At 39.6% G+C, this 13,354-nt stretch overlaps 1 long non-coding RNA gene across 1 annotated transcript in view; it reads right to left on the bottom strand.

The window, feature by feature from the left end:
• The window catches only part of LOC145507979 (uncharacterized), an 80,817-nt gene extending 76,924 nt beyond the window's left edge, over positions 1-3,893 (bottom strand). The window contains exon 1 of the long non-coding RNA XR_014055268.1: positions 3,670-3,893. This is a non-coding gene — a long non-coding RNA (uncharacterized LOC145507979). The remainder of the gene's footprint in view (positions 1-3,669) is intronic.
• Between the last annotated feature and the right edge of the window lie 9,461 nt (positions 3,894-13,354).

Raw genomic sequence — 13,354 nt, 5'->3', positions numbered from 1 at the left:
AAATATGTAGAAAGGTGCTTCTAAAAGAGACTCAGATCGTCACACTCACTCTCTTTCAACCAGAATCCTGGATTATTTTACCATTTCATATATGCCAGTCTATTTCTTACAACTTGGAAACTTTTTCCTATTCATCCTCAAGAATAAAAATAATAGAAGTTTTTGGTCATCACTAAAATCCAGTCAAGACTTCGTGTTAAAAGTAAATTAAAATATAACCATCAACTGCAGAGAAATTCACGAAGTATGGGATAAAAGGAATAAATTGCAATTGCTTTTTAAACAAAATTATTTTTAAAAACTTTCAATGGCATCCCTTTATTTCAACTCTTTGACCTGGCAATCAAAGTCCTACACATTGATATAATCCCAATCCCACACCCTCTTCCCCAAATCATAATTACACATTTCCACTCCAGTAAAACTAAATTTAACTGTACTGCAAAAGATCAATTATATGTTTCCCATTCACATCTCTGCTACATCTTTTCCCTTGCTTGGAAAACCTGCATTGTTCCTTTCTGAATGCCCAGTTTCTCCATGAACATCTCTGTCATCATTGGCATCTTCAGTCTTCAGAGGTCTCTCATGGGGAACTCCTAAAAAGTTGTTTTCTACATTACTCACCTAACACTTAACTTCACAGTTTTTCTAGTATCCTTCTAAGCTAGTAGTTCTCAAAGTAGATTATTCATCAGAATTGCTTGGAGTGGTGTTAAAAAGACAGATTTCTTTGGCTCTGCTGAAGAGACACTGATTTAGTAGGTGTAGTAGGCAGAATTCTAAACCCCCCAAGATCTCTATATCTTGTTTATTCAATCAAACACTAATCGAAGTACTGCTATGAAGGTATTTTGCAGATATAATTAAAGTCTCAAGTGGGTGCACCTTAAAATTTGGAGATTATCTGGTTGAGTCTACACTAATCATCTGAGCCCTTTAGAAGCAGATTTTTCTTTGACATGAAACAGCAAAAGAAGAAAGATTCGAAGCATGAGGAGGCCTCCACATGCCTTTGCTGGTTTGAAAATGGAAAGAGCCAAGCAGGAAGGAATGTGGGTGGCCTCCAGAAGCAGAGAGCCACCTCCAGCTGACAGCCAATAAGGACCTGAATTGTGCCAACAACTTGAGGGGAGCTTGGAACTGGATTTTTTCCCAGAGTCTTCAATAAGAACTTGGACTAATGAAACCCTAATTTTGGACTTGTGACACCTTAAATAAATAAAAAAACTCAGTCACACCAACTGGACCTGCGACTTTCAGAACTAGGAGATAATAAATAGTTGTTGTTTTACACTGCTAAATTCATGATGATTTGTTACATAGTACTAAAAATCTAATATAATAGATATGGACCTAGGCTCAGGAATCTGTGTTTCAACAAGTGGGTGGTCCCTGACCACAATTTAAAAACATCATTGAAAAGTTTTATAATTTTCATTTCATCTATCCAAAAGACTAGGTTCACCACTAATTTCCAACTTGGGAAAATAATATAAATTGTCCCTTAATTCCACCTCACACAGATATATTCCTGAACATCTTCTAACTTTGCAAAATTCTCCAAAAGGGATAAATTATTTACATCCAAAATGTGAGACTCAAAGTCTGTGTCTGGACAAGTCCACATTCATGGAAATCCTATGAAAGCCAAGGATGACTTCTGGATGGGCCTTAACTTCTCTGTAGCTGTGCACTGGCCACACAGCAGTAATAGGAATCCCTCAGTCTGCTAGTTAGGGTTCTGTATGAAATCTTGACAATGGCATTCAAAAACTAGAGTTTTAAGTGCCATGCCTTCTCCTGGTCTCTCAGCAAGACCATCCCATGTGTAAACAGAACATTTTCCAGGTAACATATGATAGCAGGGAGCCTGCTTTACAGGCTTCAGAATATGTTAGATATAGAAGAGGAAGGGCTTGAGATTCCTGAACATTGTGAAATTCTATCATCATGGGAATTCTCCCACTTTGCTTGATAGAGGACAACCTTTCCAGTAAAAAGAAACTCATCAACATTAATTATGGAAAGGAACTAGGAGCTCATATAGTTCAAGCTCCCAGACCAAACTCGACTTGACTACTTTTGATGGCGGGGAGCTCACCATCTTCCAAGTCGGCCTGTTCTAGGACTGGGCAGCTCTGTTAGAGGGTGCTTCCTCAGGCTGTGCATCGCCCTTGGGCTTGAGGATAGCTTCTGCACTGTTCCACAGTGCCAATCTGGCCTTGAGCACTCTGATGACACTTGAAGACTATCATCATACCTCATCCCTTTGTTATATATGTTTTTAGGTAAATATCCCCATTCTCTCCAATAATGTCTTATTGGATATTTTTCCCACCCACTTCACATGGTCAGTGTCTCAGAAAATCAACCACACAGAAGTAGTAGGAATAAAGATGTGGGAAAGGCAGAGTGTTAACAAAAATAGGAGATGATAGTGACTTAACAAAGGGGAATACAGAAACAAAACAGAGAAACTGACACACAGGCCAAAGAGTTGGTATCTAGTCCTTCATAGTTCTCAAGTTCCAAAAGAATACACATGATTCAGAGTAGCATATTGAAACTCACTGCTCCCTTTCAAAAACAATTCCCTATCATCTCGCCACTATTTCACAAACCCCACAGCATTCCCGTCCTTATTTTTGCCAGAATCATAAAGCAGCTGCAGTCAGCAGCCCTAATGGAGTCTCTAACCTGAGCTAGAAAACAAAGAAGATTTTAAAAGCAAAACAAATAGATGGCAGAGGAGGAAAAGCGGCCCCAATCCTCTTTCGTCCAGATAATATAACATAATCTTTGTCTTATCTGTCAATATCTGCAAGTCTGAAAACCTAAATATGTACAGTGCTTATGTGTCTAGACAGACAGACAGTTCTAGACAAATCACAGGGTTGAATTTTTATGCTTTGGCAATATTTTAAACAAAGGTACCGCTGCAGTGGTTTTAAATCGCACATGCTGGTAGCTCCACTGCAGCAGGAATTAGAGCAAGTGTTTTCAGGCTCTGATGAAAGGGGAAAGATCTGACGCTACAAAAAAAGTTTCTTTTCTGTTTCTCTCTCCCCTCCCAGCAGCCCGGCGCAACACCTGTCTCATCAGCAGGGGCACTCGGAAGGAATGGGCCTCCAGGCACCTCAGTCCCAAGATTCTCTATGCCTCATTCTTCATCCATGCTGCTCGTAATGTTCCATCACTGGCACAGTTACACCTGAACACTCTGGTGCTGCCAAACACCTGGCTTGATTTTCCACTGTCCAAATGAAAAATAAGCATAATCTGCTTTTTGAGGATACAGCAAATGAGGGAGTTCATGACAAATTGTGTTGGTTTATGCAGAATAGTGATAATATGATACAAATGAGAATTTTTTGCTTAATGAATAATACTAATCACGTTTCAACAAATGCTGTGCCCTTCTAATTAGAGAGACTGCATAAAATCAGCTTAATTTATTTGTGACTAGTTATACAGAGTTTAAATATTTACTAGAGATTTACTCAAATGTTTGAGAGGATTTTAAACATTTCCTACAGTTGAAGCGGCCTGCCTAGTTCTGCGAAGTGTGGAGACAGCTCTCACTTGTGGGAGCTCTCCAGTTCTGCTGTGTGTCACGCAAATCCTGGTTTCAGAACAAAAAAGAAAGGGTATCATTGATTTACATACTAATTCTCCAACTGTTACTCATTTTCTTGATTCCAGCTTCCGAAGTTGCTCTCCCAACATTCATCACTGCAGTACACTGGAGGGGATGAGCATCTTTTTCAATAAATTATAGGAACTATGACTAATTACAGTGATATTAACTATGCAAAGTAATGTGTAACTTAAAATGGATACGTTCATCATTTCAAATTATGCGTTTTGATGGTCTGACACAGGAATGCTCTTTTTTGTACTGAATGTGTACTATGTGTTCTAAGAAACTCTTTGTAATTCTAGGTTCTGCTTCTAAACATTCTGACCTATTAAAAATAACCTTCTAGAGCCTCTCTTATGGTACAGAGAATTTAAAAGGGGGACAAGCAGATGACCATGGGATGATAAGATGATAAAAAGTAGACACATAAGTCTAAATATACATATATATGTACATATATGTTTTTCCTTTCTGGTGTGGAATTAGATATAAAAATCCTGGTTATAAGAAGCTGTGCTGAAATGCCTTATTATTTGTGTTTTTCAAAGGCATTTTGACCATGAATTACTTTTATTCAACCTTATTAGCAGTCCTGGGGGTTTTAGATAACTGTATCCTTATCTTCTGGGTGAAGACATTGAGGCACTTATAGGCTAGGTGGGGCTTCCCAGGTGACACAGCGGTCAAGAATCCGCCTGGCAGTACAGGAGACACAGGAGACGTGGGTTTGATCCCTGGGTCTGGAAGACCCCCTGGAGAAGGAAATGGAAACCCACTCCAGTATTCTTGCCTGAAGAATCTCATGGACAGAAGAGTCTGGCAGGCTATAGTCCATGGGGTTGCAAAGAGGCAGACACAACCCAGCAACTAAGCACAGCACAGCACATAGGCTAGGTGAACTGTCCAAAGCCACAGGGCTACTTAGTGACAGTCTGGGACTAGACCCTAGACTGTGCCATCTGGGCCTTGTTATATTCTCTACACCAACTGAACCAATATTTAAGTGAGCTCATTATAAAAACAAAGAAAATTTCCAAAATTCTCCCTTTACTTGAGCAATATGATTTGCTCCATCATTCATTTGTCCATTCATTCCTCAATTCACAATCATTTATTGAACACATTTTCTGTCTCAGATACTGTGTTAGATACTGCAGATAGAACATGCAGACACAATTCTTCCCTTACAGGGCCCTTCCTCTGGTTAGGAAGATGGACATCTAGTCCAAGAACTACCAAACACATGGGGAGGGCTATAATAAAGGTCTGCATAATGTGCTATGAGAGCACAGAATTGAGAGAATTATTTCTGACTAAGGGATTAGTAAGGAGGTGGTCAAAGGAGGATTCTCCAATTAGGGGATGGTTAAACTGAGTCTAAAAGAATTCACGGATTTCTCCTAGCAGAAAAGAGCAGAAAAGGCATTCCAAATGCTTGAAACAGCAAAGCATGAAGGAAGAAAAGTTTGGAAAGCCAAGCAGAGGATTTTGTGGAGGGCCTTATATGTCATGGTGAAGAGCTCAGGCTTTATTCTATGGTGAAGAGTCAGAGGAGAGTTCTGAGCAGAACAGAACTGGGGTCAGTTTTCTGTTTCAGCAAGGTCACCTGGAGAGGATGTGGAAAATGGATTGGAAGGAAATACACTGGAGGAAGAGAGACCAAGGAGAAGGCTACTGCAGTGCTGTAGGAGCAAGCGCGAGGACCTGAGTCAGCACTGGAGAAGCAAAGGGCAGGGGCTGAGTAGGGAAAGTAGAGTTAAAGGATATTTAGGAATAGAATGGTTTACTGGATTATATTTATGGTATACATAGGCATATTTGCTCCAGTCTCTGTTTCTTTTTTCTTTCTATGTTTAGGTGGCATGATTCATTAGCCTTTAAGCTTCTAGAAGACAGAAGCGGGTGTTTGTCAAAGGGAAATTCTTGTTATTCTCTTGAAATTGCACCTTGTACAGTGCTCACAATGTAACAGGTATATCCTAGATAAGGTTTTTTGACTTATGATTCACTGACATATTGTGACATGATGGACTTTCCTCCAACTTACAAAGAAACCAAACAAGTACATCACAATAAAAATGTGTCCATCAACCCATATGCTTAGTGGAAGAACATATTAAATTCCCGAGTGCCAACTACAAACAGCACTGTAAACTTCAAAGAAGTTTTTTTTCCTCTACTATAATATATAGCCCAGCTTTTAGGTGTTTAAGATGGCATACTGTATTTCAAGATAGCTGTGACAACACTTAACTCATAATTAAGAAAATGACTGTGTAATAAATAAGTGGGTTAAGTGCAGACTCTGAAGCCAAATAGCTTTTTTTTTTTTTCAAATTCTGACTCTTAATAAACTGAGTGACCGTAAACAAGTCATTTAACCTCCTTGTGTCTCAATTTCCTCATCTGCAAAATGGGGGAAAAGTAGTACCACAAGAGTTGTTATGAGTATTAATGAGTACTGTATGTACAGAGTTTAGAACGACTTTGACATTATTATCATTGCTGCTACAACTGTCACATTAAAGAAAAACAGACTTAGGCCTTAACAGTAAGATGTGGTTCTATCCGAAATCCTTAAGTACAACAATAATAGATAGTACAATAGATAGTACAATAGTGATTGTACAATCACTATTACTTATAATGAGACCAAAGAAAGTGTGTTTCAATCATAGCCAGGTTCCTAACTCTGATGTTAAGATGTATTTGACTTTGAGAATAGCAATCTCAAGCTATTAGACTTGCTTCAGATTTGGTTTCCCAGTTTTCCTTTAAAGTCTAGTAAATATAGAGCATCTTTTAAAATATAAAAACCTTTTAGAACTTGGTGAGACTTTAAGTCTTGAGGTGAAAAGACCCATTCTTCTTCTATCCAGTATTGCCTTTCATTGGTCCTACATCTATTTTTTCAATCTTCAGAAGATTTTTAAATCCACATAAACTCCTGATATTTGATAGCTAAATCTGTGTTTAAAATAAAGAGAAGGAAACATTTATTGAAAACATAGTAGTACTCCGTAAATGTTTGTCTGGCTAGACTCTTGACATGAGTAGCATGTTTGCTCACTAGATACATGCACGGCTATTTGGTCCTTATGACATGAGGTCAGGTAGCAGTGTTGATCTCTGCTGTGCAGGCAAGAAATCTGGGAGAATCAGAGCCTTACCCAGGATCACACAATTAACAGGTAACCCAGAAGGAATCTGCCCTGAAGTCACCTGACTCTAAGTCCCTGTGCCCAGCCCCAGTGATCAAGATGATTATTGGACTTCAGCTCCTCACGCTGAAGAATCTTATTGATATCATTTTAGACAAAGTTGACCCTTCCAACGTGTTAAGTATTTTATTAGGCTTTTCTCAAATTATTCAACTCCAACATGTCTTTTTCTTCTAAGGTCATCTCAGCAGCCTGAACAACATACAGATGCATCATGGTAGAACAGAATATTTTAAACAATTCTCCAAGGATGCAGCATCCTCATCTAAAAATCAGTGGACCAAGAAGAATAGGTGGTAATTCAGAAACTAGTATGATTTTAGACCTTGGTCATCTCAAGTGCCTCTCAGTGACTTCACATGCTCATACTTTATGACTGTTACAAAATAAAGATTAGGTAATTAAATGGAATTTAAAAGATCACTGAACATTTTTTGAAGTGTTGAATGAAATGACCCTTTAAAAACAACCTATTAGATGTCACATGCCTTTCAAAAACGTGTACCATCCTAATGAGAACAGAACAAACAAATAAACAGCTGAGGCCTTTAGGGTCCCTGAGATCATAAAACTTTTGGCCTCTTTTCTGACACCAATGGCTTTCAACTCCACTGCACTCCCACCCCTCACCCCCCAGACAGTTGGTGCCAGAGGCTGCAGCCTTGAAAGGCAGCCGCCAGCAACTCGGACTGAAGTTGTTCTGGCAGCAGGAGGCCCCAAAAGCATCTGATTATTTTAAAATGTGCTTTCATTGTGCTGCTTGCAGCTGTGAGTGAATTTTGTTTAAACAAACAAAAAAAAGGACCATTTGCTTCTTTAAAATCCAGGTTTTTTCCCCTCTCTGCAGAGCAGCTGCAAGGAGCTCAGCATCGACTTCACAAGCCCCCTGCCTCCCCGAGAGCACCACTTTGGGAGGATGCCTTCCTCTCCTGCAGAGAATCAACACTGAGCTCCGGAGGGCTGAGGCTCCCAGGGCTCTCCTCATTGGCTGACCCGTGCAGACAGGCAGACGGATGGACCAACTGTAGAACTGTAGAGTTCCAAAGCCGGCAGAATCCTTAGAAGTACTCTGGTCTGACTAGCAGGCCTTTTACAGATGAGACTACTCAAGGACAGAGAAGTTAACTGTGGCCTAAGGATTCACATCTAGTTAATGGCAGCCCCAGTGCATATAATCTGGAACCAGGAGTAATGGGGTGCAGGGAAATAGAGACGGGGTGCCGTCATTAGACAGTTCCCCAAGGCAGTATTTATGAGAGCAGTCTGCTTGGTATCCTAAAGATGCTTGGCCACTGGCTCCCTTGTTCCTCTCCAGTTCCATTTCTGAATCACCTTCTCAGTTGAATTCTGGAACTACTTCTCTCTACCCTCACCATCTGCCACAGGATCACCTCTCTCAATAAAGAATCCTCCTGCCAGTGTAGGAGAAGCAGCATGGTGAGTTTGATCCCTGGGTAGGGAAGATCTCCTGGAGGAGGAAATGGCAACACACTCCAGTATTCTTGCCAGTAAAAAATCTCACAGACCCATGGACCAAGGTGCCTGACAGGCTACAGTCCATGGGGCACAGAGAGTTTGGTGCAACTGAGCACACATGCATGGCACTTCTTTTAAAAAGTACCATCTTCCCAATGCATCAGGCGTTACAAATTTGAACGACTGTAATTCATAGATATGAATATGTGCCTTGTTTAAATTTATTTCTGGCCTTGGCAATCCACATTGCTCATGGGGTTTCTTCCTTTGAGAACACTGCCAAAATAGGCAAGAGAGTCTTAGAGCATGGCTTCAGAGCTTCTTCGTAGGTCAGCACACAGGTAATCATGAATCCTCCCAGGCATCTGTGAGTTCAGAATGAGCCACATGGTGATAAATGGTGATCAATTTCATTTCTGCCATTGCCCCTTTAGCAAGAGGGTAGCTCTGCCAGTCACTTGCCAATCAGTTTCACAGAATGCAGGTTGTGTCTCACCCAATTCAAGTCTCCTAATTAATGGAGCAACAAAATTTTGACATTTTGCTGGCTTCTCTGGCTCTTGTGGGAATTGAGGAAGAGAACTGAAGGAGGTTCAGGAGAAGGGGGAGAGTGAGTAAGGAGAGAAAAATACATACTGATTTAATGGGTCTTTGCCAATTTTTAGCTAATAACAACTTTTAAATAAGCAATTTTTAAATTATAAAAGCAGTATGTGTTCAGTGCAGAAAATCTTTAAAAAATACTGGGAATTATAAAGAATAAAATGTATACCACTTTAAGTTTGATCTTTTTTTTTTTTGCATGTAATAAAAACCTGAATGCCATTTAGCTTAAATGGTTAGGTAATATATTAGCTCATTCTAAAATTAGGGCACAATTTAGTGCTGTTTTAATTCATAAATGTGACAATGCCATCAGATACAAGGTCTCACTGTACCTCTGCTCCATCTCCTGTGTGTCAGTTACCCTTAAGGCCAACTTCCTTCCACAGGGTATTTCCCACAAAATCTCTTCCAATATCACCTGGGACTTCCTGTTTCCTCATCATGGTCAAGGAAAGAGAATGTGTATCTACCACCCAACTAAATGTCTTTCAAGCCTTTTAATTGGTTCAAATGAAAGGACATGCCTATATCTGAATCAGACATTAGTGCCAAGGTAGTGCTTACACTAAATGGCATGGGCCTGGATTATGTGTCTACTTCTAACCTAATAACCATAACTAGACAGATGGGATCATGCTGACTGACTTCAGTCAATGATGGACCACCTATAGAACTCAAGGTAAAAGTCACCCTTATCAAATTAAATGGCTGTTGCACATGGTATGGAGGTAGAGAGGATAATGGGATAGATGTTAGGGAGTCAATCACAATGTTTTCCATACACTGGAAGTCCAATTGCCTACTGAAGAACCACTTTAGGTATTTTTTTCTATATAGCTCTGAACACAACATATATATACTCCGTATGCATGTGTTTGTGTGTGTACATTACACATTAGAAATATACTATAGTTTTATATATTCTTTATTTCTAACTGACAAATACATCATCAGCATTTTCTCATGTCACTAAATATTCTAAAAAATTATTTAAAATGCTGCATGGAATATAATTAGTTTACAATGTTGTATTAGTTTCTGCTGTACAACAATGTGATCAGCCGTATGTATGCCAATGAAAAAATAATTAAATTAAAAAAAGCCTGCATGGAATTTAAATAACTCCCCAAATTTGAAGATTTACTGAGTCGTTTCATTTTTTATCCTCACAAATTAAGCTACAATAAATAAATCTGCACAAGTATGATTGTCATATTTGGATATGCTTGCTTCCATAGGACAGACTACAAGAAGTGGTATTGAAGAGTGAAAGGGAATAAACAAAGCTGAGAAGCTAAGACCCCAGTTTCCAAAACCTGAGTCTTCATTTTCTTACTAACAGAAAGCCTCACCGAAGCCTTGATTTCAAAGATCCAGGGATATACCCTGATTGGTCAAGCTCAGTTCATCCGAAGATTCCTTGCTGTGAAGATAGTTGAAGTAGACTTCTGTAGAGTTGCTACTTGATTGGCAGCCCCTTATATGCCTGGTAGCTCAGCTGGTAAAGAATCTGGCTGCAATTCAGGAGACCCTGGTTTGATTCCTGGGTCAGGAAGATCCCCTGGAGAAAGGATAGACTACCCACTCCAGTATTCTCAGGCTTCCCTGATGGCTCAGCTGGTAAAGCATCTGCCTGCAATGCAGGAGACTTGGGTTTGATCTCTGAGTTGGGTAACCCCCTGGAGAAGGGAACAGCTACCTCCTCCAGTAGTCCAGCCTAGAGAATTCCATGAACTGTATAGTCCTTGGAGGCACAAAGGGTTGGACATGACTAACGACTTTCACTTTCACTTACATCACAGAAATGATCTAAGTAGCGAGGAGCAGCTTCTCTGGAGGAGAAAGTCATGATCAGGAGAGGGAAGACAGGCTAAGTGGACACTAACAACTCATCATATAAATGTCATCTTTTAAAATCCTTAACGCCATGACATAGTTACTACCATAAATTGGGTAGAGAAGGAAACTAAGATTCATAGAAACCAAAGTAATTGCCTTGGATCTCTGTGTCTCTCTGTCTCTGTTGCTCTCTCTCACTCTCTCTCTCTCACACACACACACCTTTCAGTCATTTTCTCTTCTGTACTCCAGGACAGTGTGCTAACTTTTCCCAAAAGTGTTCAAAATGGCTTCTTAGCATCACAGAAGAGCCTGTAGACCCAGTCTAGATCATTCATCTTATTTTCTAGCCTAGGAGAATAACATAACCAGAGATATTAAATACCTTGCCCAAGTTAAAACCTAATGTCATAAGCAAATTCAAACTCGAGGCTTCCATCTCCCAAGCTAGGTGATCTCTCATTCACACGTGGATGTTTCTGTTACTTCAAAGATGAGTGAGCTCTGAGGATAAAAATTAGTGTCAGGAAGACACTCCAGACAAGAGTGACAAAGGACAATGAGTACCTGTGCAGTCTCCAGAGTATCCTACTGTCTCCTTAGAAAGAGATGAACTCGCATCTACTGATAGCAGTGTTAAAGGAGTAACTGAGGACAGCAGTGGAATTAGAAAGTCAACAAACATTTATCACATACCTCTTAGGTGTCCAAACACCTTTTGCATGCAAGGTGCTGGGGAGAGAGTCATATACAACACAGGTATGGTCATTTGCCTCACAAAGGTAGAAATCTGGTGGGGAAGGTCGATGTTAAACAAAAAGTCACAGGTATGATGGCTATTTGGAAAGGTTAAATGCAGGATACTGTGGGAATGCAAAGCCCAGCCATCAATGGCAGTAGGAATGGCCACTCAAAAGAGGGGAGTTTAAGTTGAGACTTGAATGATGTGTAGGATATATTCAAGGGCATGTGGAGTGGAGCAGTAAGCCAAGTAATAGTGTATAAAGGCCTGGAGGGGAAAGAAAGTAATGGTGTGGGATATAAGGTCCCCGTGGTTGGAGCATAGAGTAAAGAAGAGGGTGGAACAATTGCCTAGAGAGGCAAGTAGGGACCAGAGAATATAGAGCTCCATGAGCTGTGTTCAAGAATTTGGTATTTACTCTGAGGACAACAGAAGAGTTTTAAGCAGGGAGAGACATAATCATCTCTGCATTTTAAAAGATCCTTCTTCCAGCAGCATTGAGAGCTCAGAAGGAACTGAAACTGAATGTGGTGAAAAAACCTCTTAGGATGAGCTTACACTGGTCAGATTAAATCATGGTGGTGGCTTAGATGTGAGTGTTAGCAGAGAGGAGCTCCGCATTTGCTTCCACTGTTCCTTGAACCATGCATAACGGGAAAAGCAAAATCAAACCTAAAGTCTATGCATGAGGGGGGTCTCTGAGCATTAAGATAAAAAGGAATTAAAATTGCCTTCTGTTTGCTAAGAAAGGATTAGAGAAATGAGTCCACAGAAGAAAAATAAAATTAGGTGTAGTGTTCTGATACACAGACACCATTTCCTGGCCAGATGCTGCTGTGAAAATTTCAGAAACATTCGCTAAAAATCATAAATGAAAATCACATATTCACAACATTTAATGAGAATACAGGCTGAATTTACAGCTGCTGAATGTACAATATGGATGAAGATGTTGATTTACCCATGGAAGATGGAAATATATATGATAGAGGAAAACAGTACCCAGAAATGTGATAAACATTTGCATGAAAATGAGTCACTGGAAAAACTCAGAACTTCTCGAATACTTTATGCACCAAATTATCTTCAGAGCAGTCAAAAAGAAATAATAATAATAACAGTGCATTTTCCTGCCATTAATTTTGTCACAAAACTTCTGTTGACTTCAGTGGAAGTTCTGCATCTAGAATGTGGCCCAGGAAATTTATAGTCTGTAACTCAGAGACCAAAGACCTTGAGCATCAAGAAAATCTCTTACCCTTATTTATATACACTGTTCTTTATCACAAAAGAAGAGCTGGTACCCATTCCAACTAGCCAATCATTATGCAAGGAATATTCTGACTCACCCAGCATCTTTAATCAGTAAATGTTGTGCCAAAGGAAAGAGAGTGGGAAGAAGTCACAGCATCCATTAATAAAAAATGACTGGGGCTTTCTATCAACAGAAGCATCATTAGAAAACGTATGGTAGGAAAATAGTAGGCTGTAGATTTGTGGTGGCAGGGATGGCAGTAGAATACTAACATTTATACCCTCTTAAGCACTTTGTTTTAAAATGATGCGGATTTCAGGTAACTACATATGTGCTTAATACAGCATTTTGCATTTCCAATTTCTTCCTAAACTCCTGACTATAGTCTCATAAGATAGGACTGCCTTACCTGACTCTGGCTCTCCCTCCAGCCTCCTAATACAAATATTTCTATTTTTCAAGTTTTATTGAGGTATAATTGACACATGACATGATATGATTTTAAGATATACAACTTAATGATCTGATATATGTGTTTAATACAAAATTATCATTCATAATAAGTTTAGTTT

The sequence above is a fragment of the Giraffa tippelskirchi genome, chromosome 5 (genome assembly GCF_054371585.1).
Source record: "Giraffa tippelskirchi isolate mGirTip1 chromosome 5, T2T-mGirTip1v1.2.pri, whole genome shotgun sequence".
NCBI classification, from domain to species: Eukaryota; Metazoa; Chordata; class Mammalia; order Artiodactyla; family Giraffidae; genus Giraffa; species Giraffa tippelskirchi.
Note: the sequence above shows the minus strand (reverse complement) of the source record. Positions and strands in the feature narration are given on the sequence as shown.